Source organism: Callorhinus ursinus, unplaced genomic scaffold (genome assembly GCF_003265705.2).
Source record: "Callorhinus ursinus isolate GAN/ISIS: 27379988/994484 unplaced genomic scaffold, GSC_fseal_2.0 scaffold20, whole genome shotgun sequence".
In the NCBI taxonomy this organism is placed as follows: Eukaryota; Metazoa; Chordata; class Mammalia; order Carnivora; family Otariidae; genus Callorhinus; species Callorhinus ursinus.
Window position 1 is genome coordinate 20,770,908 of NW_027397082.1, and position 19,012 is coordinate 20,789,919.

The 19,012-nt window shown below is 37.4% G+C and overlaps 1 protein-coding gene across 1 annotated transcript in view; it reads left to right on the forward strand.

Moving 5' to 3' along the window:
* Positions 1–19,012, forward strand: part of HPSE2 (heparanase 2 (inactive)) — a 681,364-nt gene that overhangs the window by 99,404 nt on the left and 562,948 nt on the right. The window lies entirely within an intron of this gene.

Sequence of the window (19,012 nt, forward strand, 5' to 3'; positions counted from 1 at the left end):
ATGATATTGGCTGTAGGTTTTTCATAGATGGCTTTTATGATATTGAGGTATGTACCCTCTATCTCTATACTCTGAAGAGTTTTGATCAAGAAAGGGTGCTGTACTTTGTCAAATGCTTTTTCTGCATCTTTTGAGAGGATCATATGATTCTTGTTCTTTCTTTTGTTAATGTGTTGTATCACGTTGATTGATTTGTGGATGTTGAACCACCCTTGCAGCCCAGGGATAAATCCCACTTGGTTGTGGTGAATAATCATTTTAATGTACTGTTGGATCCTATTGGCTAGTATTTTGGTGAGAATTTTTGCATTCATGTTCATCAGGGATATTGGTCTGTAATTCTCCTTTTTGATGGGGTCTTTGTCTGGTTTTGGGATCAAGGTAATGGTGGCCTCATAAAACGAGTTTGGAAGTTTTCCTTCCATATCTGTTTTTTTGGAACAGTTTCAGAAGAATAGGTATTAATTCTTCTTTAAATGTTTCGTAGAATTCCCCTGGGAAGCCATCTGGCCCTGGGCTTTTGTTTGTTGGGAGATTTTTGATGACTGCTTCAATTTCCTTAGTGGTTATAGGTCTGTTCAGGTTTTCTATTTCTTCCTGGTTCAGTTTTGGTAGTTGATACATCTCTAGGAATGCATCCATTTCTTCCAGGTTATCTAATTTGCTGGCACAGAGTTGCTCATAATATGTTCTTATAATTGTTTGTATTTCTTGGGTGTTGGTTGTGATCTCTCCTCTTTCATTCATGATTTTGTTGATTTGGGTCATTTCTCTTTTCTTTTTGAGAAGTCTGGCCAGGGGTTTATCAATCTTGTTAATTCTTTCAAAGAACCAGCTCCTGGTTTTGTTGATCTGTTCTACTGTTCTTTTGGTTTCTGTTTCATTGATTTCTGCTCTGATCTTTATGATTTCTCTTCTCCTGCTTTTTTTTCTCTAGCTCCTTTAGGTGTAGGGTTCGGTTTTATATTTGAGACCTTTCTTGTTGCTTGAGAAAAGCTTGTATTGCTATATACTTTCCTCTTAGGACTGCCTTTGCTGCATCCCAAAGATTTTGGACAGTTGTGTTTTCATTTTCATTGGTTTCCATGAATTTTTTAAATTCTTCTTTAATTTCCTGGTTGACCCATTCATTCTTTAGTAGGATGCTCTTTAGCCTCCATGTATTTGAGTTCTTTCTGACTTTCCTCTTGTGGTTGAGTTCTAGTTTCAAAGCGTTGTGATCTGAAAATATGCAGGGAATAATCTCAATCTTTTGGTACCGGTTGAGACCTGATTTGTGACCTAGGATGTGATCAATTCTGGAGAATGTTCCATGGGCACTAGAGAAGAATGTGTATTCTGTTGCTTTGGGATGGAATGTTCTGAATATGTCTGTGAAGTCCATTTGGTCCAGTGTGTCATTTAAAGTCTTTATTTCCTTGTTGATCTTTTGCTTAGATGATCTGTCCATTTCAGTCAGGGGGCTGTTAAAGTCCCCCACTATTAATGTATTGTTGTCAATGTGTTTCTTTGCTTTTGTTATTAATTGCCTTATATAACTGGCTGCTCCCATGTTAGGGGCAGAGATATTTACAATTGTTAGGTATTCTTGATGGATGACCCTTTAAGTAGGATATAGTGACTTTCCTCATCTCTTATTATCATCTTTGGTTTAAAATCTAATTTGTCTGATATAAGGATTGCCACCCCAGCTTTCTTTTGGTGTCCATTAGCATGGTAAATGGTTTTCCACCCCGTCACTTTCAATGTGGGGGTGTCTTTGGGTCTAAAATGAGTCTCTTGCAGACAGCATATAGATGGGTCTTGTTTTTTAATCCAATCTGATAGCCTGTATCTTTTGATTGGGGCATTTAGCCCATTTACATTCAGGGTAACTATTGAAAGATATGAATTTAGTGCCATTGTATTGCCTCTAAGGTGACTTTTACTGTATATTGTCTGTGTTCCTTTCTGGTCTATGCTGCTTTTAGGCTCTCTCTTTGCTTAGAGTACCCCTTTCAATATTTTTGGAGGGCTGGTTTCCTGTTTGCAATGTCCTTTAGTTTTTGTTTGTCCTGGAAGCTTTTTATCTCTCCTTTATTTTCAATGACAGCCTAGCTGGATATAATATTCTTGGCTGCATATTTTTCTCGTTTAGTGCTCTGAATATATCATGCCAGTCCTTTCTGGCCTGCCAGGTCTCTGTGGATAGGTCTGTTGCCAATCTAATGTTTCTACCATTATAGGTTACATATCTCTTCTCTCAAGCTGCTTTCAGGATTTTCTCTTTGTCTCTGCAACTCATAAGTTTTACTTTTAGATGTCTGGGTGTTGACCTATATTTATTGATTTTGAGAGGGGTTCTCTGTGCCTCCTGGATTTTGATGCTTGTTTCCTTCCCCAAATTAGGGAAGTTCTCTCGTATAATTTGCTCCAATATACCTTCTGCCCCTCTCCCTCTTTCTCCTTCATCTGGGATCCCAATTATTCTAATGTTGTTTCGTCTTATGGTATCGCCTATCTCTCGAATTTTGCCCTCGTTATCCTGTAGTTGTTTATCTCTCTTTTTCTCAGCTTCTCTATTTTCCATCATTTAGTCTTCTATATCACTGATTCTCTCTTCTACCTCATTTATCCTAGCAGTTAGAGCCCCCATTTTTGATTGCACCTCATTAATAGCCTTTTTGATTTCGACTTGGTTAGATTTTAGTTCTTTTATTTCTCCAGAAAGGGTTTCTCTAATAACTTACATGCTTTTCTCAAGTCCAGGTAGTATCTTTAAAATCATGATTCTGAACTCTAGGTCCGACATTGTACTAATGTCCGTATTGAGTAGGTCCCTGGCAGTTGGTATTACTTCTTGTTTTTTTTGTTGAAGTCATTTTTTCCATCTTGTCATTTTGTCCAGAGGAGAATAGATGAATGAGAGAACAAAATGCTAACAGGGTAACAACGTCCCCAGCAAATATACTCTAAAGAAATCAGAAAAGACCTGAAACCAGGGGAAAAGAAAGGGAAAGAAAGAAAAAAGAAAAGAAAAAAAATGAAAATGAAAAAGATAAAAACAAACAAAACCAGAACAGACCAAAACAAAAAAAAACAGGATATGATCAAATATGATCAGGCTGGTGCATAGATCATTGCCACACACTAGATTTTGGGTGCATTTTGGTCTGTTAGAAGAAAGTGCCTCCCAAAATTTTAAAGAAAGAAAAACTTATATATGTCCAAATTAAGGGTTGATATGATGAAGGGATGGAATATGACTGTAAAGATAAAAATTTTAACAAATTTTAGAAAAGGAATTGATAAGATAAGAAGGTGTTTGAAAAACGAAAGAAGAGGATTTAAAAAAAAAGTGGGAGAGAATGTGATTTGGGAGGAGACTAGAACAAAACCATACACTAGAGATTTAGGGTATATTTTGATCTGTTCGAAGAAACTGTATCTCAATATTTTGAAGAGTGAACAACTTATATATATATATGCCAAAAATAAGGGTAACTACTATGAAGGAATAGAATATGACTCTAAGAATGAAAAATTAAAATGTTTTTTTAAAAAAAGGGATTGGTAAGATGTTGGTTGAAAAAGGGAAAAAGAAACATTCAAAAAAAAAGTTAAAAAAAATTAACTTTGAAAGACTAAAGAATCATGGTAAAAAAGCCATAGATTCTATGTGCAGTATTCCCCTAGTGCTGGAATTCTGTCGTTCTCATTGATCGGTAAACTTGGTCTTGGCTGGCGGTTCTTGCCAATCTTCTGGGGGAAGGGCCTGTTGCCGTGGTTCCCAAATGTCTTTGCTGGAGGCAGAATTGCCCCGCCCTTGCATGGTCCGGGCCAAGTAATCTGCTTGGGTTTGCTCTCGGGAACTTTTGTTCCGTGCAAGCTTTTGGTACAGCTTTGGAGGACGGAGTGAAAATGTCAGCCTTCCAATCTCCATCCCGGAGGAGCTGAGAACCCGGGGCCCCACTCCTCAGTGCGCCCCTAGAGAAAAGCAGTCAATCACTCCCGTCTCCCTGGTCTCTGGCCACACTCCGTGCTCACCTGGCCTGTGACCGAGTGTTTCTATCTCTGGCATCCAAGCCCGTGTGGAGTCTCCAAACCCAGCAGATTCCTGCGGTGCACTCCTGCGCCACCCCTACCGGGGGAGGAAGGGGAGTCTCCCCAGATCTGCCACTTGTTGGGTCCCTGCTGGAGGAACAGTGGCCCTACTGTGCTGCGAATCACGGTTTATGGCAACCCCGAACTGAGAGCCCATACCTTGGCTCCGTCTCTGCAGCTGGCTTCCCAGCTCTGATACCTGGGAGCTCTGCCGCACTCAGGCACCCTCGGTCTTTCTATGACCTTGAGGGTCCTGAGACTACACTGTCCCGCGAGGGTTCCACACCCCGCTTAACCACTGGAGTGATGTCCCTCAGCGGAGCCAACTTCTAGAAGTTCCGATTTTGTGCTCCGCGGCTCTATCACTTGCCAGAAGCAGCCAACGGAGGCCCCCCTCCCCCGCCATCTATCCTCCCGAATATCACCTTGGACTCACTTCTCCGCACGTCCTACCTTCTAGAAAGTGGTCGCTTTTCTGTTCAGAGAGTTGCTATTTTCTTCAATCTCCTGTTGAGTTCGTAGATGTTCAGAATGGTTTGATCCCTATCCAGCTGAATTCCTGAGACCAGATGAAATCCACGTCTCCTACTCCTCTGCCATCTTGCTCTGCCCCACAACTCCAGAACTCTTAAGTGGAGGCAGGAAATTCTGTTTTTGCCAATAAGCACCTCAGATGTTTTTGATGCAGATAGATCTTTGATCACACTTTGAAAATACTGAGCTACAACTTATATAAAACTATCATCATACTAATGGAATAAGGTACAATAATGATGTACAGATGAAAGAATGGTTTTTAGAAAATTTATTCATTTTACATTTTTGATTACCACATTAAATTCTTTGAAATGTTTTTTCTTATCCTAGTCATCTATTTATTGGTTTATGTATTTCTCATTTAAGAATGTATACTGAAATTTTATTTAGCATTTATAGATACTTAAATTAATGTGAAAGGAGAATATTCTGATAATGATTTGCTGCTTTGGAGAAGTCTTGTTGCAGTAGAGCTTCCCAAATGCTCCAGGTTCTTCCTGAGTGAGTTCTGTCATTCATCCAGAACATACTTCCTGGGGATTCAGTATGTATCAGGCACTGTTTTAATTGCTACAGAATATCACAATGACCATTTTAGGAAGGAAGAGAAAAACTTAAATAAATGGAACATACACTTTGTTAGATGGTGATAGGTGTTGTGGAGAAAAAAGCAGAAATGGGATTGAGATGTGCTGGGGTAGGTGTTCCATTTTAATTAGGCTTTTGAGGGAAGGACTCACTGGGAAAGTGACATTTGAGGAAGATTTAAAGTTGTTGAGAACAAGTCATACAGGTGATAGGGGAAGAGTGTTCCAGGCTGATGGAGTATAATGGACGAAGACCCTGAGCCATGAGCTCAGCTGCTGTGTTCAGGGATACCAGCAGCCCAGTGTGAGCAAGGGGAGTGTAGTAGGGAGATTTGTTCAGAGAATTAATCAGAAGGGAGGTTTGGGAAGGAAGGGGACAGACGATTAAGGTCTTGGGGATTTTTCAAGTTAGAATAATGATTCTAAAATCAGAAGGCGTCACAGCATTCTGAGATTGGTTTTAATACTCTGGTTAAGAATTGACATACAAGGCCATGACTGTGATAAAATATTTTTGGAGGGCAGGGAAAATATCATATTCCTCTTTGAAAATCCATGCCTGCAAAGTAAGTAATAAATATTTTTTTGAGCTGCATTTTTGAAATAATTTGTCAGAAATGGGGTTTGGGATTGAGATCTCCACATGAAGAATTTTTAGAAGAAATTATTTGCAAGTTGATTTTGATAATAAATGTCAAAATTTAGTCAAATTTTGATAATCAGTTCTTGATGTGAACTCCTGGTTCTTAGATACCTGAGTTAATTCAAGACCTATACAATCACCAAAAACAGTTATGTCTTTCCCTTAGTAACTTTTAAAAGAAATATGGTGTGTATATTTTCAGTTTTTAAATTATGCATTGCACCCATTTTACAGAATAACATGTTTGTTATCACTCAGGGTTTTAAACAAATTGTAAAGAATTCAGAGCTTAATTCCGAGTTTCTAAATCTTATTGAACTTGATGGATGGGTTGGTAGAGGGATCTAGGTAACTACTGAATTTGCAATTTGGAGAGAGTTCAGATAATGGACTTCAGGTATTGCCTGAAGCTAATGGAAAGCCATTGGATTACGTTAATGAGAGCATCATTCTTAGATTAGGGGTTTAAAAGAATCCTACCACCTGTGTGGAAAATGGATAGTGTTCAAGATAGGGGAACAGGAGACCAGAACAATGAGACTGTTGTAATTGGGGGAAAAAAAATGAACAGGGCTAAAGATAGTGGAGCTGAAGAAGGGAGAGACTTAAGAGTTGTTAAGGAGATAGAATTGAAAGGTCTTGGTGACTAACTGTATGTGTGTGGTTTTGTGTGTGTGTGGACAGGGTGGGGTGGAGATCAGACAAGGAAGAGTGACAAATATGGGATGAGTCTCAGGTGTCCAGGTGGTTCCAGATTGCCATTTTATCAGTTTGTCTTTGTTTGTATGCAAGTTCATAAATGTCCTGGAATTACTAGGTTTACAGTTCAATTCAGTGAAAAACAACAAATAAAAAATACCACAATTTAGTGGCTAAAGACAGATTGTTTTCGAATTGAGTGCAGCTTTCATTCTAATACTCTTAACAACTGTTTTAAAAATTATTAGTTTTAATTGGAATCTCAAGTTTTATTTTCTCTTTAAGTAGGAAATGGATCTGGAAATGAAAAACCTTGCTCTGGGCTGGTCATCAGGGCAATAACAAACCACGGAACAGAGAGGACTTAAAATCTAGTTCTTTCCTTAGGTCAGAAGGCCACATAGGATCCAACCTGGCTGCGAAGTTCTTCATTTGTTCACAGCGTTCATGCATCACTTCTGGTATCGTGTGCACATTTAAGAGAAAGGGAGCCCAAATCAAACCAATCTTAACAAAGAGAATTTCAGCAGTCACATTAGGAATATGCAGAGGACAATGGTCTGCCCTCAGATGAACACCCAGAATTTCCATTGACGTCAATACTAAGTGCTCACACGTATCCAAGGGCAGGATCTGGCCCTTAGAAATTAAATTAAATAATTCCCTGTGTGGGACGCCAGAAAGTATCACAGATCTGCTGAGAGGGACAAACTACTAACCATGAAAGGGAAGTTTTTCTTTGGTAATGTCAACACTGATGGATTAAGATGGCCCAGGGATGCAAAATATGGGCCCTGCCCATTACTGTTTAAGTTTACAAACATTTATGATCTGCAAATGTGTTTTCAAGAGTACACATGATTTTTCAAACATCAAGACATGGCTCTAGTTTTCATCTTTTGCTTGTTATATGCTTTTAAATGCAGTGAAAATAAAGTACTAAACCCTAACATTCCAAAATCATTCTCATTCTATAATTTTAGACTTGGAATAATACAGAGAAAACGAAACATTCTCCAAACTAGTGGTATATTTCATCCATAGGTGGATGCATTTTTCTCAATGAAGGTGTCCAGAATTTGAGAATTGCTAGGAGTCTTTTGGACTCAACAAATGGGGAAATGATCCTCTGCATGATCTTATTTGGGGGTTGGATGGAGTTCGAACTTGTCAATCCTGAGAAGGAGAGAAATGGTTCTTTTTTTGCATAGTAGTAAATAGAAAGGAGTCTTCATTTTGACACTTTGTCACATTTGTTCTTTGAATGAAAGATGAGATTAGAATCACTTGTTTTCTATAAGAAATCCAACTCAAATATATATATAGAGAGAGGTCATCATTTAAACTCTTCAGATGAAAGTACTTTTATGTATTACCATATGTGGATTGTTTAATGCTGATTAATAATGCTTCCTTTTTTCGAAACCTGGAATTCAATTTAAGAAACATTGATTGTGTGGCTTCTTTAGGCTAGTCTGAGGGCAGGTCTAGTCTGAGGGCAGGTCTAGTCTGAGGGCTGGCACTCTGGGGTGAAAACTCAGTCCCAGCTATCCAGGGGAGCAGTCATACTACACTATGCACAGAAGACGGAGTGTGCAAGTTCTTGAAACAGACATAGAAACAAGATTCTGGGAGAGAAAAAAGTTCAAATTTGCCTGCTGTTTTGGAAGGGCCTCAAGTTGCTCTCATCATTTCTGATGTACTTTGAAAATGACTGTGGTTTTGCCTGGTGACAGAGGTGTGGATGGGATAATGAGAACAGTATTCCAGATGGAGTGATAAACATGAAAAAGGAATTAGATGAGTGCTTGATACAGGTATTGAGGAGCAGTGAGATGTCTGGTATGGTTAGAACATAGAATGCCCTGAGTATTAGTGGAGATAAAAAAGTTGGGACCAAACTTTGGCCTTTGAATGCCAAACTGAGAAATTTGGATTTTGCTCTGAAAGCACTTCACATTTTATAGTGTTCTTGTTCAGTCTCAGTTCATATCAGGATAAAATTCCAGTCATTTCTCTTCATAAAAATAGTTTCACAGATATTATCTCTAAGCCTCTTATACTCACATCATTTTTATGTTTTCACTTTCTTTCAATGCTTTTAATAAGTATCATTATCTTTCTCATTCAGGAAAGTTTTAATATTGAACAAATAGATTTATGAACCAGTATGATGGATATCCTAGAAGGGATTCAAGGTAGAAAAGGGTAATATGAAAATATTTGGGTGAGAAAGAGACACGTGAAGAAAAAAACAGCTTTCAGCTTTTATCTTCTCATTGTAGTTTTCCATTGCTTAGAGATGAGGTAGATTACTAAGCACAGGCATTCAACTAGCCCTAGCCTTAGCACGCTGTTGTCCTGGCTAGCTATATTGGGCCTCTGTGTTAGCCCCAGCACACAGACTCGGACAAATTACTCCATATCACTGGGCCTCATGTTCCTTCTTTTGGAAATAGGAGTTGATCTAAATAAACTCCAGGTTCCCTTCCTCTTTCGTGATTCAATATCGGGCCATTGTGGCTGAACCTAGCAAGAGAAACCCTGTCTTGGATTTTTCTTTGCTGCTGCTGGGCAGTGCTGAGGCATACTAGTATCTACTCTGGATACACTCAGATTCTTGCTCTGCAGGCCAAGTGAAGGGTAGTAGAGGGGATGAGAAAAAAGGGTACTAGAGATAGAACAGTTGGTGTCCAAGGTGTACTTGCCCTGTGAAGGATATAGACCAGGAGAGGGAGAATTACAAAATAAGCAAAGCTGATCTTTTTCACTGCTGAGTTTGTTACTTTTTATGTACCCTCTGTGCCTTGGGCAGCATTGACTGAGGGGCCAGTTGATTCATTGACTTGTTTTTGCGGGTTCTACTCTGTTAACTTCTTCAGATATAATCACACTATTTTGCTGGCAACAAAGGCATGCATTTATAAGAGGCACTATCTCTGGTCTTACTGGGTTTTCTTATTTTTGTTTTTGTTTCTGCTTTTTAGAATATTGTCCCTTAAGGGATACAATTCAAATCATTGGCTTCCTTCAGATCAATTTCTAACCAGTGGAGCCAACCTGCCCAGCAAAATGGTTCCCCAGGGAGGCTCAGTTTTGGCTTGTTTGCAGAAATATCTAACTTTAAAAATAACTCTCTGAGTATAAGGGGAAACCCATGCCCTGAGAACATTTGGATCCTTCTCTGAGGACTTTTGACCTACCTGGCAGCTAATGCGCGCCAAATGGGTTTCTTAGTGAAAGGGGCCAATATATATATTTGCTAGAAAAAAGGCCATTTTACATCTTAATTTCCTCAAGCATTTTCTTTAGGGGGAGAAAAGCCTGAAATTGTCATTGTCCTTAGTTCTCTGGAATTGAAAATATGGACTTCAGTGCCCTTAAACGCACTGGTTACCAAGAAAAGCAAATGTTTCTCTGTGGCATTCTGTTGACATTCTGGGAACATTATTCTGCCTGACATTTATTTCAGGATGGGGAGGAATGGAGTTTTATGGTCCTCTCTGCAAAGGGCACAAGCCAAACAAATCTCGGACTTTCTGACCTGGCTGTGAACAGCAGACTTTTTCCAATAGCTGCACCTTCTGTTTCAGATTGAAAATGGGGTAACTAGGCCTGAAATGACTCTTGGGAGAAAATCTTGAGCAGTTGCTTGAAAGCATAGTTCAGACTTGCAAAAGAACAATGCCTTCTCGCTCACAGGCATTTTCAGCCTTTTGCAAAATTCTCATGTCTTTGCCATTTGTTCTTTTTCCCTCAAGACATTTTCTTTTCCATTATTGACACCAAAAAGAGGGAAAAAGCCCCTCTCAACAAACACCTCTTTCCAAGAAAAAGATAAATGACAAGATAGTTGAGAAGGGCTGGAGGAGTTTTCACTGTCCTCCGGATTGTCCACAGTGCACCAAGGAATAGTGTTTGGACTGAGGAAGAAAAGACCTTTACTGCTGGTTAGTGTTCTCTGTGCCCTGGGTCTATCTCTGGCCTTCTTCCTTTGTCTTATACTCTGTGAAACTACATTCTCCATCATAAATAAGGCCTTTGTAAGTTTCTGTTCTAGGTTTATTTAAAACCAAGTCCTCTGATCTGTTCTCCTTGCCCCCTTTATCCTTCAAGCTTAAACAGGCAATCTGGGGTATCATGTCATAATAAAAATAAAGAGGTGAAAACCCCAAAAGCCCACCATAAATTGTGAAATTCTATTTAAAGACAAGATCTTACAAAAAATGAAATGGAGGGTTAAAAATTTTTTTAGACCTGTTATGTGATTTACTTTAGGTACTTGGAAATGCCCTATTTGTCACAGTTGAATCTGATTAAAAAATTTATGGAATAGTGACCTTGAAGTTATCTAGTTCACCCTTTCCTTTGGGCAGAAATCCACTTAAATAATCTTAGAAAGATGGATACTCTTTTCATCAGTCTGTAGAGTTGAAGAATTCATATCTCTTTTGGCAGCCTTTGCCAGTGTTTCACATCCGTTAAGATATGAATTCTGATTTTCAGTATTATAGCAGGATAATTTGAAGGCTATTCCTTTTGTTCCATTACAATGGAAACAGAACAGCCTTCACCATTATTAATGTAATATTCCTTTAAATTCTTGAAGGCTCAGTTTCTTTGGATGAAATGTGTCTGGTTTCTTTAGATTCTCTATATAGTGACTTTTCCAAAAACTTTATTTTTCCAAACATCTTATCAATTTTCTAACTCTTGTATTAGTTGTTGAACCCCAAAGTAGAGATTTCTAATTAAAGGCATGTTCAGTGCTGGAAGATGACTTTGTTGTTATCTTCTTTTTATGTGTTTCTATAGATAGCACTCACATATTAGTGTTTTTTTTTTTGTTACCAAGTGACATAATGTAGTTTTTGACATTCAGATATTTTTGTGTTTTGCTTGTTAAAGCCTTCGCTTAGGACCTGGGTAAATATGAACTTTGAGGTTCCTAGGAATTAGGGTGGAAGTAATGGCATACCTAATGGTGTTTATTCTCCCTGTGAATTTGTTTTTTCATTCATTCAACAAATAATGTGTATCTAGTATGAGCCCAATACTAGAAATTTAGCAGTAAACAAAGAGGACAAAATCTCTTCCCTTGTGGAAGCAACATTCTGGTCAAGAATTTCTCACCCCCCCTAACTTTTTCAGTTGAAGTGTATATGGCCTGAGAATGTAGCTGAGACTGGATATGTAAGGTGGGTGATAGTAACTTACCTGCTTAGGTATAACACAGAATATAGCACTGAATAACTATGAATTTCTGAGGAAGCAATATCAGCTGACTGTGCAATATTCAGGAGCTTAACTGGAGTGGTCAGCCTTAGCAAAGACATTGAACAGGCTGTGTAATAACTCTTTAAGTTTGCGAAGTGACAGGCCCTGTCATTGTCTCTAGTCATCTGAAGGGCTGGGGAAGAAGGATTAAATATGGCCGGTAGGGTCTAGAGTCTCATGAAATATGACCAGTATAATTTAAAAAGACAAACATGTTTTAGTTCACTGTATGGAAGGGCTCTGCAATAAAGCTGTCCCAAAATGAATCAGTAGCTGTAGAAAATTGTCATTGTCATCACCATCATTTTTCATAGTAGAGTAGTACTCTAGTAGCTACTTATTGAATAATATGTCCAGATAGTGTACTCTAAGGGCTTTAATAACATTATTTTTAATCTTCAAACCATCCTATGGAGTCTCATTACTCCTATTTCACAGATAAGGAGCCTGAGACTTAGAGACTTTGTGAGTTCTGCATTTTTGATCTAGGTTACATGACAGATGGTGGTGTAGAGAGATCGAAGAAGCACATAGGAGGAGGTGAACCATTATTCATCTTTATATTGTACAATGTGAGTTTTAAATGGAAATATAAGAGCATTTAACTTGTATGCAGAACCACAGAAATTACATGATTTGTATTTTGTAGCTCACCCACGAACACATTTTTATCTTACCACAACAGTGGAAATGCTATGTAGTCCATCTCAACAATTTTTACTTCACTCTTTGATATGCACACATTCTACCAGCATTCTATACTTTGGGCTTACTGATCAATAAGGAAGAATCAAAAGGAAAAAGAACTATGGGTTGTTCTGTCTTTCCCTTAACTTTTAATATCATCGTTTACATTGTAGGTAGTTGGTTAATACGAGGAAGGAACATGAGTAAGAGGATATGATAGGCTTCCTTTGTTGTTCTAGTTTCTTAGAATGCCACTGCCTTTTTCCTGCATTCAAAGCAAGTTCTAGTTTAAATGAAAAGTGTGACTTCTCCAGGCTGTTAGTGCCTCTGCTTACTCAAGCGTAGGTGTAAAACATATTTATCCTGGACTCAATTTGAGTCTCCCTGAACTTACACATAATTGTAGATCTGTCAAAAGTCTATGCTTGTAGGGCATGATGAAGGCTATATGTGAAAGGGGTGGCAGGGTGTGGTGGGGATATGCATTTTGCGCCTGTCGCTTCTGTTCATGCATGTATGCTGCATTGTCCCATGGACTGACTTACAAAATACAAGGTCAAAGATACAATCATTAAGAATTTAAGAGGATGACATTTAAACTAAGCACAGAGCTCTTATGAGCACAGGACTTTGAGTATAAGGAAAATATGCTATAGAGGCTGTGTAGTGAGCATCACAAGAGCTATATGCTAATGGGACAGCAAGGAACTGTGGCAGAAATGCATATTGTGTGCATCTCCTCTGCTCACACTCATATTCCATTGGACTTCACCTATAAAACACAAGTTCAAAGATAAAATTATTAAGAATTTTAAGATGGCAACCACAAAGATAAACCAAGACTAAGACCCTTCTGAGTGTGGGCCCCTGTGTGACTGTATAGGTTGTATGCCCATGAAGTTGGTCCTGGCTTTTTCCCTCACATTTTTGATGCCTGGGATAGGATGACTCAAAAGTTGAACCCAACTGGACCTGTTGACTAGAGCATCCGTTGTAGCCTCTTTATATGAATTGGGTTTCTGCCAGTGTGGTGGTTGGGTACCAAGCTGTGGAGTCCTTAGAGGGAACTTCCAGAGAATATTCCAAAAGAACCAGGTGGAAATGGTTTGGCCTTTAATGGCCTAATCTTGGATATCATATAGTATCACTTTTGCCATACTCTGTTGGTAGAAGCAGTCAAAAGACTACTATGATTTAAGGGGAGGGGACATAGAGCCCACTTATTGATGGAAAGAGTCAAAAAATTTGAGACCATGTTTTAAAGCTGCTTTATTTTATTTTAATTTTTTAATTTTTTATTTAAATTCAATGAAGTTAACATTTAACATATTAGTTTCAGGGGAGGACTTAGTGATTCATCAGTTACATATAACACCCAGTACTCATTACATCAAGTGCCCTCCTTAATGCTCATCACCCAGTTACCTTATCCCCTCACCCAGCTCCCCTCCAGCAAAACAAACTGCTTTAGTGATAAAGGTGCTCAGGTGTTTTCATACTTTTCTTTTTTTCTCCTCTCCATTCTCCCATCTAGTACTTTCTCCCTCATCTCCCTTTCTACTCTTTCTCTCCTCCTCCTCTTCCTTCTTCTCCTTTTAAACTCTCATTGCACCACACTTTTTCTCATTGTTGAGTAGGAGAAAAAATTTAGAGAGTTGGAGAAATATGCAAGTGAGTGAGAAACTAAGAGAAAGGAAGAGAGAAAGTGGGATTAGCACCTGTCTTTCTATTTAACTATGTGAATTTATGGCAATATTTAAAAATTCCAGACACCTAGATTATCTTCATTCATTCCATCTCAGCTCCACCTTCATTTCAAGAAAGATCTGTGATTATACACATTCCCATTTCTTTCTATTTATTTCTCATCTATTTGCCTTTGAATATGAGCACTTCTATTAACCCTGGTCTCATGTTCTCTGTACTTCATTTCCCTATCAATTCTGCTACATTTCTTGACTCTCTTAGAATTCAAGCAACATGGCTTCAAATATTCCATAATCAGCATTATATAAAAGAGATAGAAACTTATTCCAAATAAACTGAAGCAAGATGTGGCTGCAAGAGGAATTTTGGCCTACAAATGTGAAAAAAAAATCTCATTGTATATTCTAAGAGAATGCATTTGGCAAGAGCATAGACTTTAGTGGAAACTGATAGAGCTGGTTTGTATAAAGCATCTTTAACCCATCTGCCACTTGAATGATGGCTTCTGACTCAGTCTCCTTATTTCAAAGGATACCAGTTGACTATTGCCTTAAATCTCAAATAGCACTCATAAAACAGCACTTTGATTTGCTAAGTGGAACTAAATCAGAAACATGTAGACTTGGCATCACTCAGATTTACAAAAGGATTGAGCAGTGTCACGTTAATGCCAAGGAAAACAATGTGATGAACTCTAAACAATATTTTCTCATATATCTAAGAGTACTTGGTTCCAGGCTCTCCATAGTCAATGTCAAAGATACACTGACCCTGACAGAATCTGTGGCTTTAAGAAGGAAATGTATCATGGTATTTGTCCTCAAAGCCATTATTTCCCAAATGCCATAGACCTGGTTTATATTGTTACTAGAAAAGTAAGAAGCAACAAAAGCATTTTATAAATATTTTATAAGTATTGTTTTTTTGGCCAAGATAGTACAAACTAGTGTATTTTAAATAGTATTCCACAAGGAACAATAGGCTAACAACTTAAAACCCAAATGAAATCATTTTACGGTAAGAAATTTTCTTTTACTTTATTTAGATAAATACAGTGTAGTGTCCATATCATTTTGTATTCCACTTTTCCCATGGATTATAACAGTGTGAAGAACATGGACTTTGGAGCCAGACAGATCTGGGTTTGAATCTAGGCTCTATCATGTACAGTCTCTATGGGCTTGGTCAAGTTGTTTATCCACTTTGGTGTTCAGTGTGTTTATTCGTGAAATGAGAATGACAACTGACACTCAAATATAACCTGGGTTCCACATGAGTAATCTCTGTGTAGTATCTTTTTCAAAGAAATAGCATTTAGCAGAAAAATGTAACAGAATGTAATTAAGATATATAATCTTTAAAATAGGAGAAATTTATAAAACAAAAAATTTAATGGTTTTGTTTAATTGACATACAATAAACTGCACATATTTAAAAAATAAAATGTAATCAATTTTAGCATTTGTATACACCCGTGAAATCATCACCACAATCAATATAATGAACACATCTATATACCCCAAAGGTTTTCTCATGCCCTTTTACAATACCTTCTTTCTGCTTCACTCTGGCTGCCCCATCCCTAGGCTACCACTGACCTGTTTTCTGTTATTATACATCAGATTGTGCTTAAAACTTTTTTATATAAATGGAATCATTTAGTATGTACTGTTTTTTGTTGGCTTCTTTCACTCAGCATATTTATTTTGAGATTCATCCATGTTGTTGCATGTATTAATAATTCATTCCTTTTTAATGCTGAATAATTGTTGTATCAATATACCACAATTTGGTTATCCATTTACCTGTTGATGGACATCTTTTGTTTTTTTCCTTCAGTTTTTTATTGTCACAAATGCAACCACTATTTATACTCTTGTGCATGTCTTTCTATGGATATATGCGTTTATTTCTCTGGCAAGTATGTGTTTAACTTTTTAAGTGTGTGTTTAAAACCAAACCATTTTTTATATTGGGTGTAATCATTTTACTTCCACTAGTATTGTATGGAAGTTTTAGTAGCTTCACATCCTTGGTATGGTCAGTCTTTATAAGTTTAGCCATTCTAATTGAAAGATAATGGTATCTAATTGTGGTTTTAGTTTTCATTTCCCTGATGAAAAATGATGTTAGCATCATATCCTGTGCTTATTTGTCACCAGTATATCATTTTTGGAGAAGTGTATTTTCAAACATTTGGTCCATTTAAATAATTGCATTGTTCATTTGTATTGAGCTCTGAGAGTTCTTTATATATTCTAGATAAAAGTCCTTTATTAGATATGTGATTTACAGATATTTTCTTCTGGTCTGTGGCTTGTTTTTTCATTCTCTGTATTTGTACTATATAGATATAACTGTGGTGTACATATAATTAGGTACATAAAAAGGAAGAAGAGAGGGAAGAAAAAGATTTTTTGTTTGTTTTTTTGCAATTCTCTTAAAAATAAGTTTTTTTTTTTTTTTTAAACTGGACAATCACTTGTTTTCCATAGATGTAGTAAACCTAAACCAATAAGGTTGTCCAAAAACTATAAAGTGATTTGAGAACTGAAAGGCCTGGCCCTCATGACTTGATCCTAGTATTGCCCTGCAAGCCAAAATATATGTTACTAACTTCCTTGGGCAGAAATGGGGGAGGAGAGGACGTTCTTTTATAGCTTTTTAAGGTAGCTATTCTCAATTTCTTCATGAGATAGTTTTACATTTTTAGACTTTTGAGATCCAGTTTGGTTCTAGAGCTTTCATAATGTGTACTTGGATAACATTTCCAGGTTCCTAGCTCACATTAAGAATCCATCTGGAACCCAAAGATACCAGAATTAACTGAGTTCTGTGATCCTGGGTTTTGTTCGGACCAGGTTTATAAAGCAGTCTCAGGAGAATACTGACCTCATATTATGAGTTGGGAAGTACTCCCTCCTCCTCTATTTTCTGGAGGAGTCTATGAAAGATTGGTATTATTTCTTCCTAAATGCTTAGTAGAGTTCACCAGTAAAGCCATCTGGATCTGGTCTTTTCTTTGAGCGAAGATTTTAAATTATTAATTTAGTGTCTTGACTCATTATAGGTTTATTCAAATTTTCTATTTCTTCCTGAGTCAGTTTTGGTTATTTGTGCCTTTCTAGGAGTTTGTTCATTTCATCTAAGTTGTCTGACTTATTGACAGAAAACTGTTTGTAACACTCCCCTACAGTCTTTTAATTTTTGCAGATTCAGTGGTTATGTGCCCTTATACATTCCTGATTTTGGTCATTTGTCTTCTCATTTTTTTTTTGTAGTGGGTCTTGCTAAAATTTGACAAACTTTTTTTGTTTTTGTTTTTCCTTTTCTGAGAAGCATTTTTTGGTTTCATTTATTTTTTACTTTTGCCTTTTTAACTTCTACTTAATTGATTTACAACTTACTATTTATTTTTTCCTTTCCTTTCTTTGCTGTGGGTTGAATTTACTGTTCATTTTTTAGGTTCTTAAGGTGGAAGCTTGGGTTATTGATTTGAGATTTTTTATCTAGCAGAGGCATTTAAAGTTGTAAATTCCCTCTAAATATTGCTTAGCTGAACATGGATAAATTTATTGCTGGCTATTTTTTATTTCAGAAGTTTTTGGCAGAGACTATCCAGATATTTGTTCTGTTTGGACATTGGGGTTGAATATTTACTGCCCTGCCAAAGCTACAATCTTTAGGAGCATTTACACTGTTGCTGGGAATTTTGTTTTGTCCTAAACATTTGTCCTTCAGAGAAAGTCTTACAAAACCATTTTCCCAGCTGTCTGCCCATATCTATTCACTTTGTGCTCTGCATTTGTGATTTTCTGTGACTTATTTTATTAGTTTGGTTGTTTTCCATGACCACTTGAAGCTGAAGAGAGGTGAGGATGCCAGGGATCTAGTGTTCCAAATGATGAAAAGAACTGGAAGTTAGAAGTTTTGAATTTTATTCCCACTTCACTACTCATCAGAGTCAGACATATATTTTGGATGAATGGGTGATGTGATTTCAGAGGTGTCAGGAAGGCATTCTTCATGCCTTCATTCTTCTTCCCATACACCTTTGTCTAGTTGATGCTCATTCACTGTTCACTCCTTGGCTTAGAATTCTTCTAGAATTCTCTGATCCTTTGCACTTGGTTAAACCTCCCCTCTTATAACATTGTCTTAACTCTATCATAGCAAACCATACTTTCATATAACTACTTGTTTATTTATCTATTCTCCATGTTTTCTGAGGATAGGGCCCATCAATTTGGTTCACATTGTATACAGTACCTGGAAATATTGGGTACTTGTGGAATTTAAAAAATCAATTTCTGAAATTTAACAGTTATAGCTTTATTCCTTTGATGTTTTCTACTTATCAATTTGCTTTTCAGATCCTTTCCTTAAAGCAGGCTTTATTAGAAGGGTGCTTGGGATAACTTGGGAGGCAGTACTGAAGAAGAAGAACTGGGCACAGAAGGGGGCAAAGGGCACATTAAGGCTCCTTTTGCCTCTGAGCTTAACATGGTTTACTGGAATTCTTGTTTTTTGATGAACTTGTAATATTTTTATGTTACCTTGTATGATGAAATGGAAAGCATGTATGTTTAATTTGCTTATATCTCACAAAACAAAGCTGGTGATCTTATTGTACCTGAGAGAAATATGTTCAGATTTAAAATGATCTAATAAACTGAGAAAAGGGAAAGATATAAAAAGAAGGAAATTTTAGTTTGGGGTAATTACTTTAGAAGACAACTATGTCAGGGGCACCTGGGTGGCTCAGTCGTTAAGTGTCTGCCTTCGGCTCAGG